The 15,118-nt window shown below is 35.4% G+C and overlaps 1 pseudogene; it reads left to right on the plus strand.

Annotated features, from left to right (window-relative positions):
• Window positions 1-2,109: 2,109 nt before the first annotated feature.
• LOC121432611 lies at window positions 2,110-3,338 on the plus strand (annotated as a pseudogene).
• Window positions 3,339-15,118: the final 11,780 nt, after the last annotated feature.

A 15,118-nucleotide genomic window follows, 5' to 3' on the forward strand; every position in this document is an offset into this window, starting at 1 on the left:
CTTCCTGGTCCTCTAGCTCCTGTAATGCCCTACCCCTCCTGCAATGTACTCTGAGGCTTAGGTCAGGAGTTGTCTTGTAAATGTAATAGCTGAGTCTGGGCTTCTAATGATTTACATTATGAGTAGTTGTGGTTTCTGCAGTGGTATTTGTTTGCTTCAAAGAAAATTTTCCTTGATAAGGAATGAGAACTATACTTATCTGAGGGTATAAGAATAAGTTTTAGAACAAATGAAGAAAATTATGCTGGTTTAGTAAATTGACAGTAATAGGCTCTCTTCTGAGACATATGCCCTCACTAGCCAGCAGGAATTTTGCTATGTTTCTAATACCAGGGCTTCTGCCTGTTGATAGACTTTAAGACCAACTAGACAGGTGCTGGTTACTGCCAAGATATGAGTGCCACTATTGTACCTTAAAAGGTGTCTTGCTATGGTGATCTCTGTTATGACTCATAACATCACAGATAGATAGTACAATTGATTACTTTCTGTCATTAGAAGTTTGCATAGTATTTTCTGGGACTGTAAAAGCTATACTTCAGAAAAGAGGTTTTTAGGTAAGAATAAGATCCAATCCTACAAGAAAGCTTGTCAACTCATATACGTAGATGAGCTGACATTTAATTCTATGCTGCAAACAAATCCTAAGGTCTGTGTTTGTCAGTCTCTTTCTGGTTTTAATAAACTGAGCACCTACAGAAAATGCCAACTTATGAGTGACTTAATATCTCAAATTAGGAATATTTAGTTAAGAATCATTAAGATGCTATTTTTCCAGACCTTGTTGTAAATAATATCACCACTATGCAATGAAGATATGATTCCCAAAGAATTTTAAGTTAGGTTTGCTTATTCTATGTGGTAATGATGTCTAGATTGCATAAGTAGAATCTAATTATGGTCAACAAAGATAATGGGCCAGCCCAGTATAACCAAGATGTTTGGACAGGCATGGAAACACTAATTATCATATTTGTGTCTATACTGAAAAGTTCATAGTGGGACTTGGAAACCAGAGTGTGTTCATGTAATTATAAGTGCCATGTAACAAAGACATTGAGATACATGTTTATAGTCATTAAAATGTGTTAAATAAGAAAACAAGAAATTATGAAAAATAATTATTGTGCTAGCAAAATCACTCAGATGACAAAGGCACTTGATGACAACCCTAAAAACCTGAGTTCAAACCGCAGTACCCATGTAATAGGAGAGAACTGACCCTCAAACACTGTACTTTACCTCCATAAATATATCTTGATATATGTGAATGTGAAAACAAAATTAAAGCATATTTATATAAAAGTAATTCATTACCAGAAAGTTATTTCAAGAGAGAAAAGTTAAAATAAAATTATTAAAGCTTTTTTTTTTTTGCCTCACCATTGATAATCACTGTCGTAGTCACTGATCTGTTGTTGTAAAAAGAAACCATGATGAAGGCCACTTACACACAGAAGCCTTTAACTGGGGACTTGCTTACAATTTTAGATTAGTCATGGTCATCATGACAGAAAGCAGACAGACAGGTGCAAGAGTAGTAGCTCAGAGTTTTAAATCCAGCAGGCATAGACAGCAATACTGGGCCTGGTATGGGCTTTTTAAACCTCAAAAACTAAACACCAGTGACATACCTCTTCCATCAAGGGAATACCCCCAATCCTTTGCAAAACATTGTACTTCTTCATGACTAAACAATTAGATATATTAACCTATGGGGTCCATTCTCATTCAAAGCAATATAATCACTTTCTGCTTAGAAAATTCTATGTTACAATGCTTGGTAGACACCTACAAAATTAGACAGTTGTTTTACAGAAGGTTTGTAATAAATCCTGATAAATAAATACCTGGGATAGTGGTTCTCTATACCACTAATATATATTTCTTTAACAAAAATTTCTAAAATTGCATGTAGCTAAAATTTGTTGGCCAATAATAATACACTTGTTCATAGAGTATATGCAAATATATTTATTTAAATTATATTATATATATTATTTTTATCTATTTATTTTATTTATGTATGAATTCCAAACTAGCATAAACAGATATTTATATATAAAATTTATAGTATGAAGAACAATCAAGCTTGCAAATGTAACCAAAATGTCTTCAGAAAATCAAAACATTAAGATATACTTAAATAAGTGGGGATATGGCTCAATAAGTAAGTACTGCCTTACCAACATAAGGACATGAATTTGATCTCCATAATCCCTGTAAAAATGTGGAGCCGAGTGTTGTGTTTGTAATTCCAGGGCTCAGAGATGGAAATAAAATGATCCTGGTAAAGGCTGGCCAATCACTATGACTTCATTGGTAATTCCAGACTAATGTGAGACCTAATGTCAAAGGCAATAGAAGGTTTTTTTTTTTTTTTTTTATGCCAACAGTAGTTGTCGGTTGGCCTTTATATCCATGAATGGACATATGCAAGTCCACTCACTTTCATATACATACTTCTTTCATGTGAACAATAGTAGGCACGCACACTAGTATACAGATATACAGAAACATCAATAAAGATATAAGGGGTTCTTAAAGATGTGTTGTAATTGATAGCATTGAGTCTTTTAAATATTTGAACATTTCTGAGTGTTTTTGAAAAGTAGAAAGGGATAAATAATATACCACCTATAACTGAAGGCTTTTGTCTTTTGTTGGTTTTGGATGTTTGAAACACAATTTGTAACTAAAAAATATTGAACAAAAGATGGACCTCTGTCCAAGTTCATGTGCTTTGTCTGCTCAGGGCCTGGGAATAGCACAAGGACAAGGAACTGCAGCAACTCCTCTGGACAGACACTATTAGGGTCATCCTTTCTGCTTCATCCCTGATGCTGGCAGAATAATATGGGTACAGCCTCAATCTGAGCTTAAGCCTGGTGAGATTAAGCCAATGACCAAGAGAGATTTGGATCAGCAGGCCTACAGGTGTGAGGACTGTGGCAAATGTACATGTAAGGAATGCACCTAACTAAAGACCTCTGGCCAAGGGACTAGATGTGTGACAAGCACTGCTCAATCCAGAACATGAGCACTGTGCAACTTGGGTGTGTCATGTGGAAGGTCTCTTCTATCACTGCTCCAATGATGATGAAGACAATTGTACTAACAACTCTTGTTCTTAAAGTCAGTCACATTGTGGTACACAATCATAAGCTATGAGTGCTGTGTCTCTCTTTTTGTCTTGTTTATGGTATTACCGTCCAGCCAAGGGTTGCCTTAAATTGTGCCTAACGTGATATGATTGAGTGAACAGGTCTGAATGCTTTTGTGAAAGCTCAAACACAGTTTGCTGCAAAGTTTCCAGGGTCCCACCTTCCATACCCTAGAAACTTTGAATAACCCAAATTAGCATTGTTTATCAGGAAAGTTGCAGTAATTAGAATTGTTTCTCCACCCTGTTTTTTGTTTGTTTGTTTGTTTGTTTTCTTTAAAGCACACAGCTATAGCCAACTAAAGAGTTGTGATCTTGACTCTGTTAACAGAGGGTTATGCGTTCGTTGTTTACACTGAGGCACTTTTATGTGTGTGTGTGTGTCCATGGGCCATCTGTTTTTTTTTTGTTTGTTTGTTTGTTTAATTTTTGAGACAGGGTGTCTCTGTGTAGCCCTTTCTTCCTAGAAATTGCTCTGTAAATCAGGTTGGCTTTGAACTCGCAGAGATCCTTTTGCCTCTGCCTCCCAACTGTTGGGATGAAAGGCTTGCAGTACCACAGCTGGCTGACCATATGCCATTCTCTCTTCTCCACTACAACTCTCCCCTAGTCCCTCTCTCTCCCAAATTTATGGCTTTTTGGATATGATCTCTTCTCCACTACAACTCTCCCCTAGTCCCTCTCTCTCCCAAATTTATGGCTTTTTGGACATCACTGAGTGTGTGTGTGTGTGTGTGTGTGTGTGTGTGTGTGTGTGTGTGTGTATTTGACTGGATGCATTGCTCCAATATACTGTGTCCAAAATCAAGGTTTGGACAACCTATGTGTAGCTTGTCCTTGGTAAAAACTGATTCTTCTTCTCTCAGGAGGGAATTAGCTGTATAAAAGTATAAATATCCTGAGTTTCCAAATCCTTCTTTTACTCAAAACTGTCATAAGTTGTTGTCAGGCCAGATCAGTATTTAATATGATATGATTAGAATAATAAAGAAGGCCCAATAAAATAAAATATTGATTCAAGTTCATGTGCTGGAGGCATTTAAATGAACAATCTTCAATACATTCAACAATAGTTAATCAAGACATTGAAATGGACAAACTGACCATCCCAGAATGCCCCCAAGAAGAACTTTGATTTCCATCTCTTGCCTGAATATATCCCAGGAATATATTATTCCCTTCCATCAAGTTCATAACAGTATGGCATAGTACCAAAGCCTTGTGGAAGTTTAAACATTAACATTCCTATGTTAGTCCTGAGCATGCTCTATATTCCTTGGATCATTCCAGCATGACATCCTTTAATCTAAAGGAAAGAGCAAACAAACAAAAACCAAAAACTTACCACACCCTTCCTAAATCACTCCCAACTTCCTGCTATTTACCCAAGTATTTAGTGTTGAAATGTCCTAAAATTCCCAAAATGTTGGTTTTTTAATTCAATTACATATTGCTAACTACATCTCATGTCAATAGTCACCTTAATAAACTTGCAAAGCCTTTGGGATTTTTTTAACTTTAAAATAAGCATATGAAAGTGTATAAAGTTAACTGTAAGTTAATTATTTTGAAGCACAGTCTTCTATAAGGAGATGCATTATCATTTCTGATTTAAAGACTTACAACATAGCCATGATAACCAAAGTATCTTGACGCTGGTGTAAGAAAAACAGAATAGAACAGAGAACTAAGAAACAAAACAAAGCCATCTACAGCAAACCCTGTCTTAATGAATGAGAAAGAAATATTCCCATAGCAACCTACTATATGTAATTAGTCCACAGTTGCAAATATTCTTTAACCTCTCAAAATTGTGAATCAAATTGGGGACCAAAGGCTCAAACACATGAGCCTGTTGGGTATTTTAAGGTTCCAACTATATAATAAACAAATACAAAAGAATTTATATATGGTGGAATACTACTCAGTCAGAAGGAAAAATGAATTCCTTCTAACTGCAACAACATACATACATCTGGAAGACACCATGTTAGGCAAAAGAAATCAGACACAGAAAGGCAAAAAATAGCAAATTGTTTGTCACATATAGAAATGAAGAGGAAAAAAAATCAACCCAAAAGCACAATATTGATTGATAGGTGTGAGGAAGGGTACAGAGAGAGGTAAGGGTGAAAGAATGGCAGACAGGCACCATCAAAGCACTTTGCATACTCATTAGGAAACATCACAATGGAGCCCATTAATATATGTGTTAACTGAGAAATATGTTAATAAAAGCAATGTTTCGCTAACTTAAAAAAAAGAAACACAGTTCTCAAAATGTTTAAAGTAATAGTGCCTAAAATATTAAATTCTAGAAGTATATTTTAGTAAATATGGTTCATTTTACATATTAATGAGCATAACTTATATGGTTGTTTGAATAAGAATGGTCAACATTGGCTCTTGTATTTCAGTATTTAGTCAACGGAGAGAGGAAATGATTAGAAGGTGTAACCTTGTGGAGTAGGGTTGGCCTTTTTGTAGGAAATGTGTTATTGAGGTAGATTTTGAGGATTAAAATGCCCATGCCAGGCCCGGAGTCTCTCTTTTTGCCTGCTGAACAGGAGGTACTATTTCTTCAACACTATGCCAGCCTGAATGCTGTTGTGCTCCCAGCCTTGATAATTATAATGGACTTGATAATGGACTAACCTGCATAAATTCCTAGTACCCCACTAATTAAATGTTTCTTTTAAACAACTTGTCTTGGTCATGGTGTCACTTCATACCAATAGAACAGTAACTAAACAAGTTATGTTTGAAAATGTCAATAGTATAATATGCAAAATTTGTGATTCCTATTAGTGACATTCACAGGTATTACTGATACCATTTTAGTTGATGTTTTTTGTTCAGAATTGAATGAATAACTTAAATTTTATTTATTGGACTGTGCAACAAATATATGAAATTAGATAAAAAACACAATCAAAATAATATTAATAAAAGCAAAAATAGAAAACATTTGTTTGATTTTGAGCTGCATGGTTCTGAGAAAGTCCTCCCTTTCTCCAGAGTGTCATATTCTACCGCTAGCTAGCAACAAAGATTCATGGACTTTTATGTGTGAACATAAATCCTTCAGTGTTTTCACGAGAGCCAATCGACCTTGGGTTCATAGCACATATCCTACAGCAAATCAAGCCCTGTTGCTTACAAACAGATGAACTGAATACTACTGTTCATAGCTCATTTAATTCTTGCCTAACACTGTCTTATAAATTAATATATAAATGCTCCTACAAGGTACATTTCTTCCATAATTATAAACAACACACTAGTTTCCTGGCAAAAGTCAGAGACAGATGGAAGACTGGCATATCAGAGTATCTGCATTCAGATTGTTTGAAGCATTGTGGGGAACATGTCCTCATACACATAGTTTCACATGCCCAAGTTATGCAAGTAATGTTACTATTATATACTATTACATACTCAAGGTTTACTACTACTATTACTTGGAAAGCTTCATTTTAATTCGGTCCCTCACTCACCATATATACAGCTGTGCTGGCACTGTTTTTCTTAATGTCAAGACAGAATATAGTTCTTAGGATCCACAGCTCACACCTATTATGTGAAAGCATCACTGTAATTGAAATCCTGATAACTTGTTTTCTCTATGCAACCTAAAAGTGTCTTTGTGAAAAAAATCACGAAAATGTTTTAATTTCTATTTTGGATTGTCCATGAACTCTCTTAAGTACAATGGGAGAAATAGGAGAATACATTAGTAGACCTATTATACAATCCTATTACTCATGTAGCAATTTATTTTGCTAAATATTAAATGAAAATATAATAATAGAAAACAGCACCAAGCAGTTAACGAGGATGACATGAGAGTGTATGAACCGAAGCAAAGTCAGGATGACTTAGGACAGTATCATTTTTTCTTCAAGTCGAGTTTCTCATTTATCCTTTCAACCATCAGTGAACAATCATTTGCCTGAGGAAAGAAAGCTGAAGAGTGATTTTTCCTCATCAATGCTGTGGAATTCCAGGAACCTTACTTCCCTCAAGTATTCCTCTCTAAGAGTAGAAAAGAATGCTCAGAACTTACCTTTCATAGCTTCTCTTATTTTGAAATTAACATCAGTAATTTTCTCAAAATGAACAGCGTAAATCATTCATGAAATTGTAGTACATGAGCATATTCTTTTCTCAGTCGTAAGTATTGAGCTCAGAATAGTGTGCAGGCTTCTGCTCTTTCAAGCATGTTACAGTCCCGTACCACCATACCACAGATGCTGCAATTGCCTGATGCTTGGGTGTTGATTATACAAAAGGAGCAGATTTACAAGTTTAGAATTCAGGGTAAATAATATTGTAACTTGTCACAGCTGGAGAATTAATCAACTCATAAATTCCAAAGAGTTCAACTTTCAATTTTACTGGAACAATAAATTTGGAGAAATTAAGTAGCTTGATTCATTTTGCACTTTCCATTAATTACCAACAGAAACAGAAAACCTCTCCCCTTGATACTGAAGGTTGAAGGTTTGTGTGTGTGTGTGTGTGTGTGTGTGTGTTTTCTTCTGAGCCTGACTTAGTCCAAGTCAGATTTCTTTTCTTGCTCTGAGGATATAGATTGCCAGTCATGCTTTAGATGAGATGCATGTATGCCACTCCGGGATTTCTCATAATTTTAATTCATTGTACCAGCTCCAATGCTTCATACTGCAAGTTGCTTTTGAATTTGAGGGTTCTGAGTCAATGTTAATTTATTGACTAATTTGTCAACACTTTGTGGAATTTTTCTCCAACTGTTTCTGAAAAATTAGTGATTGAAGGTGACTACTAAGTCAAAATCTGCTTGATAAGGGAAAACAATGCTCTAGTGCTAACGTAAAAAAAAGTTCCTGCCAAGGTTTTGCTTTTGGGAATGTTAAGAAATTATAATCCTCATAAAACACAGACATTTAATATTGGACAAAGATGCCAACAGATTAAGCTGAAGAAAAGAAAGCATCTTCAGAGAATAGTGCTGGGAAAACCAAATGTCCAAATGCAAATGAATGAAATTAGACCTGTAAATATTACTTTCCATAAAACTAGCACCTAATGGATCAAAGACTTAAGCTTGGAACTACAGACACTGAACTCCCTTTGCAAAACCACAAGTAGTAGCCTGCATGATATTGGTGCAGGAAAAGGTTTTCTAAAGTTATGAGGAAGGATTTTCTGAATAGAAATCCATTTGTCCAAGAAATAAGATAAAAAATTGACAAGCAAAACTTCATAAAATTTAAAAGCTTCTGTACAGGTTAAAAAAATAAATCTGAAGAGAAGAGCACAGAAACAGAAAAAAAAATGCCAGTTATACACCCGACAGAGAATTAATATATGTAATAAATAAAAAATTGAAAAAATAAAATTGTGTCAAAAATGGATAAAAAAAACTCAAAAGTGTTATCACTTGAAATTAGGGAAATGTAAATGAAAATAACTTTGATATTTTATTTTATCCATGGCAATATGGCAAAGGTCAACAAAACAATAAACTACAAATTATGGAGATGCTGTAGGGAAAGAGGAATCCTAATTAACACTTGGTGGAATTGCAAACTGGTGAAGCCACTCTGGACATGGGTGTGAAGATTTCTCCAAAAGCTAAAAGTAAATCCACCATATAATACAGCTATACTACTTTTTGGCATATGTCACAAAGTCTTTATTCTACTCCACAGATGTGTGTTCAGCCATTCACATTGCTGCTTTAATCACAATAGCTAGGAAATAGAAACAACCCAAATGTTCTTCAGCTGAGAAAACATGATGAAAACGTGGTAGATATACCCTGTGTAGTACTACCCTGCTGTTGAAGAAAATGAAATCTTGAACTTTGCAGGAAGATGGAGCAAACTAGAAGAAATCATGTTAGATGAAGTAATTCAAACATTTATAAACAGATGTTACAGGTACTTTCTCTCATCTAAGTTTTCCAGCTAGAAATATTCAGAAGAAACCACATTTTCTGAAGTAACTACAGAAATTAGGTAAGTAAAAAGGAACAATTGTTGAGGTAGAGGTGGTGGAGCAATAGAAAGGGAAAGAGACTGCAATTAGTCCAATCAGGGAAATAAGAAAAATGGAGGAAGGAATCTAATTAGGATAATTAGAGAGAAATAAATATAGGAAAAGGAGGGGAGAGGCTAAAATAAATACAAATGCCTGAAAAACATATAAGTAGTCATACTACTAACTAAAAAAGCAAAATACAACTAAGTTTACTAAGTCCTATAAATCTAAGTCTTTATAAATTGTATAAAATAGATATATTTTTATATATTCATGTATATAAATTTATTTATTTATATAAATATAGACTTAGTTGTATGATATGTATACATGTATATATGTATAGTTTAAAAGCATGTTTTTATCTGAGCTAAGAATGCTCACTCTAAGAAAAAGAACCCCTAACAATAAGAATAACAAAAGCCCACACACCTCTTTTGAGTTCTTGGTCATGGTTGTCCAAGAGGCTTCCAAAACATCAAAGGCTATTGCTGTTGCCCTTGGCTGTCCTTTAGAAATGAAAGTACCTATTGATGGAGACTCCATACATTTCCGAAACAAGATCCAGAGGCCTCTGAGCTGAAACTCACATAAAAGTTTCCTTCATGAGCAATAGCATTCTTGGTATCATTCTATATCATGCAACATTCCAAAGGAAAGAAGAAATCAACAGCTCTATCCATCTATGATGCCCATGAACCATAACAGTGGTTAGATGAAACAATACTCTAAGATTGAGATACCTGAAAATATCTCAGGTATCCAACAGCTACTTAATTTTACTTAAAACTCACTCTACAAGGAAGAAATTATGCCTGGTTCTGGAAAACTAGCCAATGATCAGGGGCTAATGATGGCTCTTTACTAAACCAGCATAATTCCTAATAACACTATAAACATTTGTACTTATATTCACAGGTAAATGTAGCCTTCAACCCTCATCAAGGAAACCACTTTGTGCAACAGACAGACATTTACAGCACACTGCTTCTAATCAAAATGTACAAAGTTCTGACGCTCAGTCCAGAAAGCATAACTCCACAATACAATTCTTTCTTTAAGACCACTAATTTCATGTACTCAAAAGTGCAATAGATTGCAAGATCTTGATATTCCAGGTATTATTAAGTAAGAATAAAAACAGTCAAAAAGAAAAGAAGTCAATGTAAACATTCTTTAAAAATATTATCTCATGTTCAGTAGCCTGGCAAACCTGAGTTGACATTCCAACTCAGGACTTTACCTGACTGACTGTTGACAAATGAACTGCTATTGTTTTCTGTGTGTGTGTGTGTGTGTGTGTGTGTGTGTGTGTGTGTTTTGTTTTGCTTGTTCAATGAAATATCCATCAAAATTCCAACAAAATTCTTCACAAACCTCAAATGAAAGATACTTCATATGGAAAAGCAAAAAACCCAGGATAGCCAAAACAATCCTGTACAATACAGGAACTTCTGGGGGCATCACAATCCCTGACTTTAAACTCTACTATAGAGCTACAGTACTAAAAACAGCCTGGTATTGGCATATGACCAGACAGGAGGACAAATGGAACTAAATCAAAGACCCAGATATTAATTCACATACCTTCGAACACCTGATTTTTGTCAAAGAAGCAAAAAATATCAAATGGAAAAAGGAAAGCATATTTAACAATTGGTGCTGGCATAACTGGATATCAACATGTAGAAGAATGTAAATAGATCCATATTTATTGTTATACACAAAACACAGTCCAAATGGATCAAAGACTTTAACATAGGACCAACCACCCTGAACCTCATAGAAAGGAAAGGTTGGAAGAACACTTGAATGTATTGACACAGGACACTGCTTCTTAAATATATCCCCAGTAGCACAAATATTGAGAGAAACAGTTAATAAATTGGACCTCCTGAAACTGAGAAATTCTGCAAAGCAAAGATCACTGTCAAGAAGAAAAAACAACAGCCTAAAGAATGGGGAAAAATTCTTCACCAATGCCACATTTGACAGAGGTCTGTTCTCCAAAATATAAATACTCAAGAACTGGTCATCAAAAGAACAAATGATATAATCAAAAATGGGGTACTGACATGAAAAGAGAACTCCCAACAGGTGAAGCTAAAATGGCTGAAAGACAATTAAGGAAATGTTCAACATCCTTAGTCATCTGAGAAATGTATATCAAAACAACTCTGAGTTTCTATCTTTCACCTATCAGAATTGCCAAGATCAAAAACACTGATTACAGCTTCTGCTGCAGAGAATATGGGGTGAGAGAAACACTCCTCTATTGCTGGTCACAGTGCAAACTGGTACAGCTGTTTTTGGAAAGAAGGAATTTGATTTCTCATAGAATTAGAAAACAACCTACCTCAAGACCCAGAAATACCACTTTTGGGTATACACTCAAAGGATACTCAATCATATCAAATGAACATGTGCTCAACTATGTACATAGCCCCATTATTTGTAATAGCCAGAAACTGAAAACAGCCTAAACGCCCTTTGACTGAAGAATGGATAAAAATAATATGGCACATTTACACAGTGGGAAAAAATGACATCTTCAAATGTGTAGACAAATGAATGGATCTAGAAAATAGCATATTGAGTGAGGTAACCCAGACCCAGAAAAACAAATATAATATGTACTCACTCATAAGTGACATTTAGGCATTAAACAAAGAAAAATAAGGCTACAATTTATAACCCAGGGAATCTATACAACAAAGAGGACAACCAGAGATCTAATCTACCTGGGAAGTAGAAAAAGATAAGATCTCCTGAGTAAATTTGGAGCATGGGGTCATGGAAGAGGGTAGAAGCTGGGGGGGGGGAGCAAAGAAAAATATGCAGCTAAAAAAAGCACAATACAATTCTTAAACTTAATGTTCAGGAAACATTGTAGAAGAGGAGGCAGAATATAAGGGTCACATGATTAGGGGGTTTTCTGTGAGATTGTGAGACTATGAAATGAAATTTTGGTTGAGATTTCATTGAATCTGCAAATAGCCTTTGGTAAAATGGTCATTTTCACAATATTAATTCTACCAGTCCTTGAACATAGGATGCCTTTCTGCTCTCTATTTTCTCTATCTCTTTCTTCATGTGTTTAAATTTTTCTTTGTAGAGGTCCTTAAATTTCCTGGCTAAATTGTTTCTTGAATATTTTATTTGCTTTATGGCTACTGTGACTGACAGTATGTCCATAGTTTCATTATCTACAGACTTATTGATGGTGTCCAGAGAGTCTATTGATTTATGCAAGTTGATTCTGTATCCTGCCACATACATAAATATGTTCAACCTTTCTAGAAGTTTCTGGTAAAATTTTGGAATTAAACACTATTGGAGGGGTTTGTCTGCTTATTGGTTCCCGGCTGCTCAGCCCAGAAATAATCACACAGAAACCAAATTAATTAAAATACTGCTTGGCCCATTAGCTCTAGCTTCTCATTTGCTAACTCTTATATCTTAATTTAACCCATAGCCATTAATCTGTGCATCACCATGAGGTTTTGGCCTACCAGCAAAGTTTCAGCATTTCTGTCTCTAGCAGTGGCTCCATGGCTTCTCTCTGACTCTGTCTCCTTTCTCCCAGCATTCAGTTCAGTTTTCCCTGCCTACCTGATTTCTGCCCTGCTATAGGTCCAAAGCAGTCCTTTTTTAACCAATGGTATTCACAGCATACAGAATCCCACATCATAACACACAATCCCCTGACAGCACAGCTATGGGCATTGCAGAGACCTGGCAAGCAGAGCAAATGCAGACAGAGACAGAAGATTCTGTGTTCATATCAATAATGAACATTAAAGCCGGGCGGTGGTGGCGCACGCCTTTAATCCCAGCACTCGGGAGGCAGAGGCAGGCGGATCTCTGTGAGTTCGAGACCAGCCTGGGCTACAAGAGCTAGTTCCAGGACAGGCTCCAAAAACCACAGAGAAACCCTGTCTCGAAAAATCAAAAAAAAAAAAAAATAATAATGAACATTAAAGAAACAAAACCTTTCCACTACTATTTATGTAGTGTTTACCTAGTGTCACAGTTAGGGTTCTATTGCTGTGAAAGATGCTGTTGCCAAGTCAACTTTCATAAAAAAAAAAAAGCATTTAATTAGGGGCTTATTTATGGTACTGAGGTTTAGTCTATTACCGTCATTATGAGAAGCAGACAGAGACTGAGGCCACGTGCATGAGGCCTGCATGGGTCTACACCAGATCTTCTGTATATATAATATTGTCTCCAAATTATTGTTTTGATGGATTTTATGAATGTACAAATAAGTGAGTATCTTATGGATTTTTTTGCCTTCTTTTGGGATCTTTCCTTCTGTTTGCCTTATCTAAAGCTAATGTGTAAGTTTTTTTTTAAATATGTTCTATTATTATTCCTTAGTTTGTTTTTGTTTAATAAGAGATAGGAACCGAGTAGATCCAGATGGGAGAAGATGGGAGGAAAAACAGGGAAGAGTAGAGGGAGGGTTTACCATAATCAAGATATAGTATGTAAGAAAAAAATCTATTTTCATGAGAAAGGAAAAAGATTAAGTAAAAGTTAAGAAAGGAACATGGGAGGAGGAAGAAACGAAAAAACAAATATTTTTAAATTGTTATTGGAGTACAAGGAAATAGTAAAAAATTATTTTTAACTAGGTTAAAAATATACAGTACTTTTAATTTTGCTTTGTAATTGAGAGTTTTTTTATGGTTTTACGTATCACATTAGGAAGTCTAGTAACTGCAGAAAGGAAGGATATTTGCATTTAAACCAGTTAGAAACGTGGTCAAAATCTGTATTTCTGTATCAGTGAAAAAAGAAGATGTTGGCAATCTCTTTACTCTCTGTCTTCTTATAGCTTGTTGTAGAATATTAACGAGGTCCATAAAGGTTTTTATAGTTTCTATCTGTTAGTGGAAAAAAAAAACCCTGGAAATGTCTTAAGTTCAAGGACTTTTATTTATTTATTTATAGACTTATTTACTTTATGTCCAAATATCTGAGCCTGTTGGGAGGCTACATTCGTTTTCTTCTTAGCCAATTGATGACTGGCAGGCAATTGAGCCTCAGTTTCTAAGCTTTTGTAAGATACCCACGTAATTAAACTTTCCTTAACCTTTCTGAATTTGTGTTATCAGCAAACAACATGACCATCTTTTGCATTCAAATCATTTAAGGTGACATAATGTTGTATGTTTTTAAGGTTAACGCAGATTTTTAGCTATGGATGGACTTACCAGTCAGCCTCCAGTGAGTATCTGGGGACCTGCTCAGTGCTATAACAGCAATGTACAGGACTGTTGAACTGTCTTGTGAAGACAGAGCTTGATGAAAGAGTTCTCACAGGAATTGCTCATGAATGGAGTGCTCAAAGATGAACGTTTGCCTTATTGTGAGATGAGACAGTGTGATGAGAATGTTTAGGCATGTCTGTGAAGTCTGTTTTAATACTTTCCTTAGAATGACCTTCTTTCAGTCTTTTTATAGTCTTTAAAAACAGTATTTCTTTTTCTTCCTGGTCACTTTCATCTGAACGAAAGGCTTCAAGTGGGGTGCTGAGAGAGGACAAGGAATTTGAATTTTCCCAACAGTTTGCTAGATCCTGGACGTGACATAGATTTTCATCCCAGGAGCTCCAAAGCAGCAGCAAATACTCCAGATGCTAAAGCACTTTGCAGGAATTGGCTTATTTTGCTCTTGTTTTTGTTTGCAGTTTGTTTTGTGGGTTTTTTGTTACTCTTGCTTTTTGTTTGTTTGGGTGTTTTTTTTTTTTTCTGTAAACACTCAGGATCTAAGGCTTCTTCCTTTGGAAACCAAGAATTGTGCTCCTCAGCAGTGTTTAACAATTGGTCTAAATCATCCTTATTACATCTAATACCCCTTACCTTCAACACATGATTCAATAAAGAGACATAATGTTTCTGAACAGTTTAAGAACTCCCCATG

This window comes from Microtus oregoni, unplaced genomic scaffold (assembly GCF_018167655.1).
Source record: "Microtus oregoni isolate MIOR12 unplaced genomic scaffold, Mior012 000002F_ref0000024, whole genome shotgun sequence".
Classification (NCBI taxonomy): domain Eukaryota; kingdom Metazoa; phylum Chordata; class Mammalia; order Rodentia; family Cricetidae; genus Microtus; species Microtus oregoni.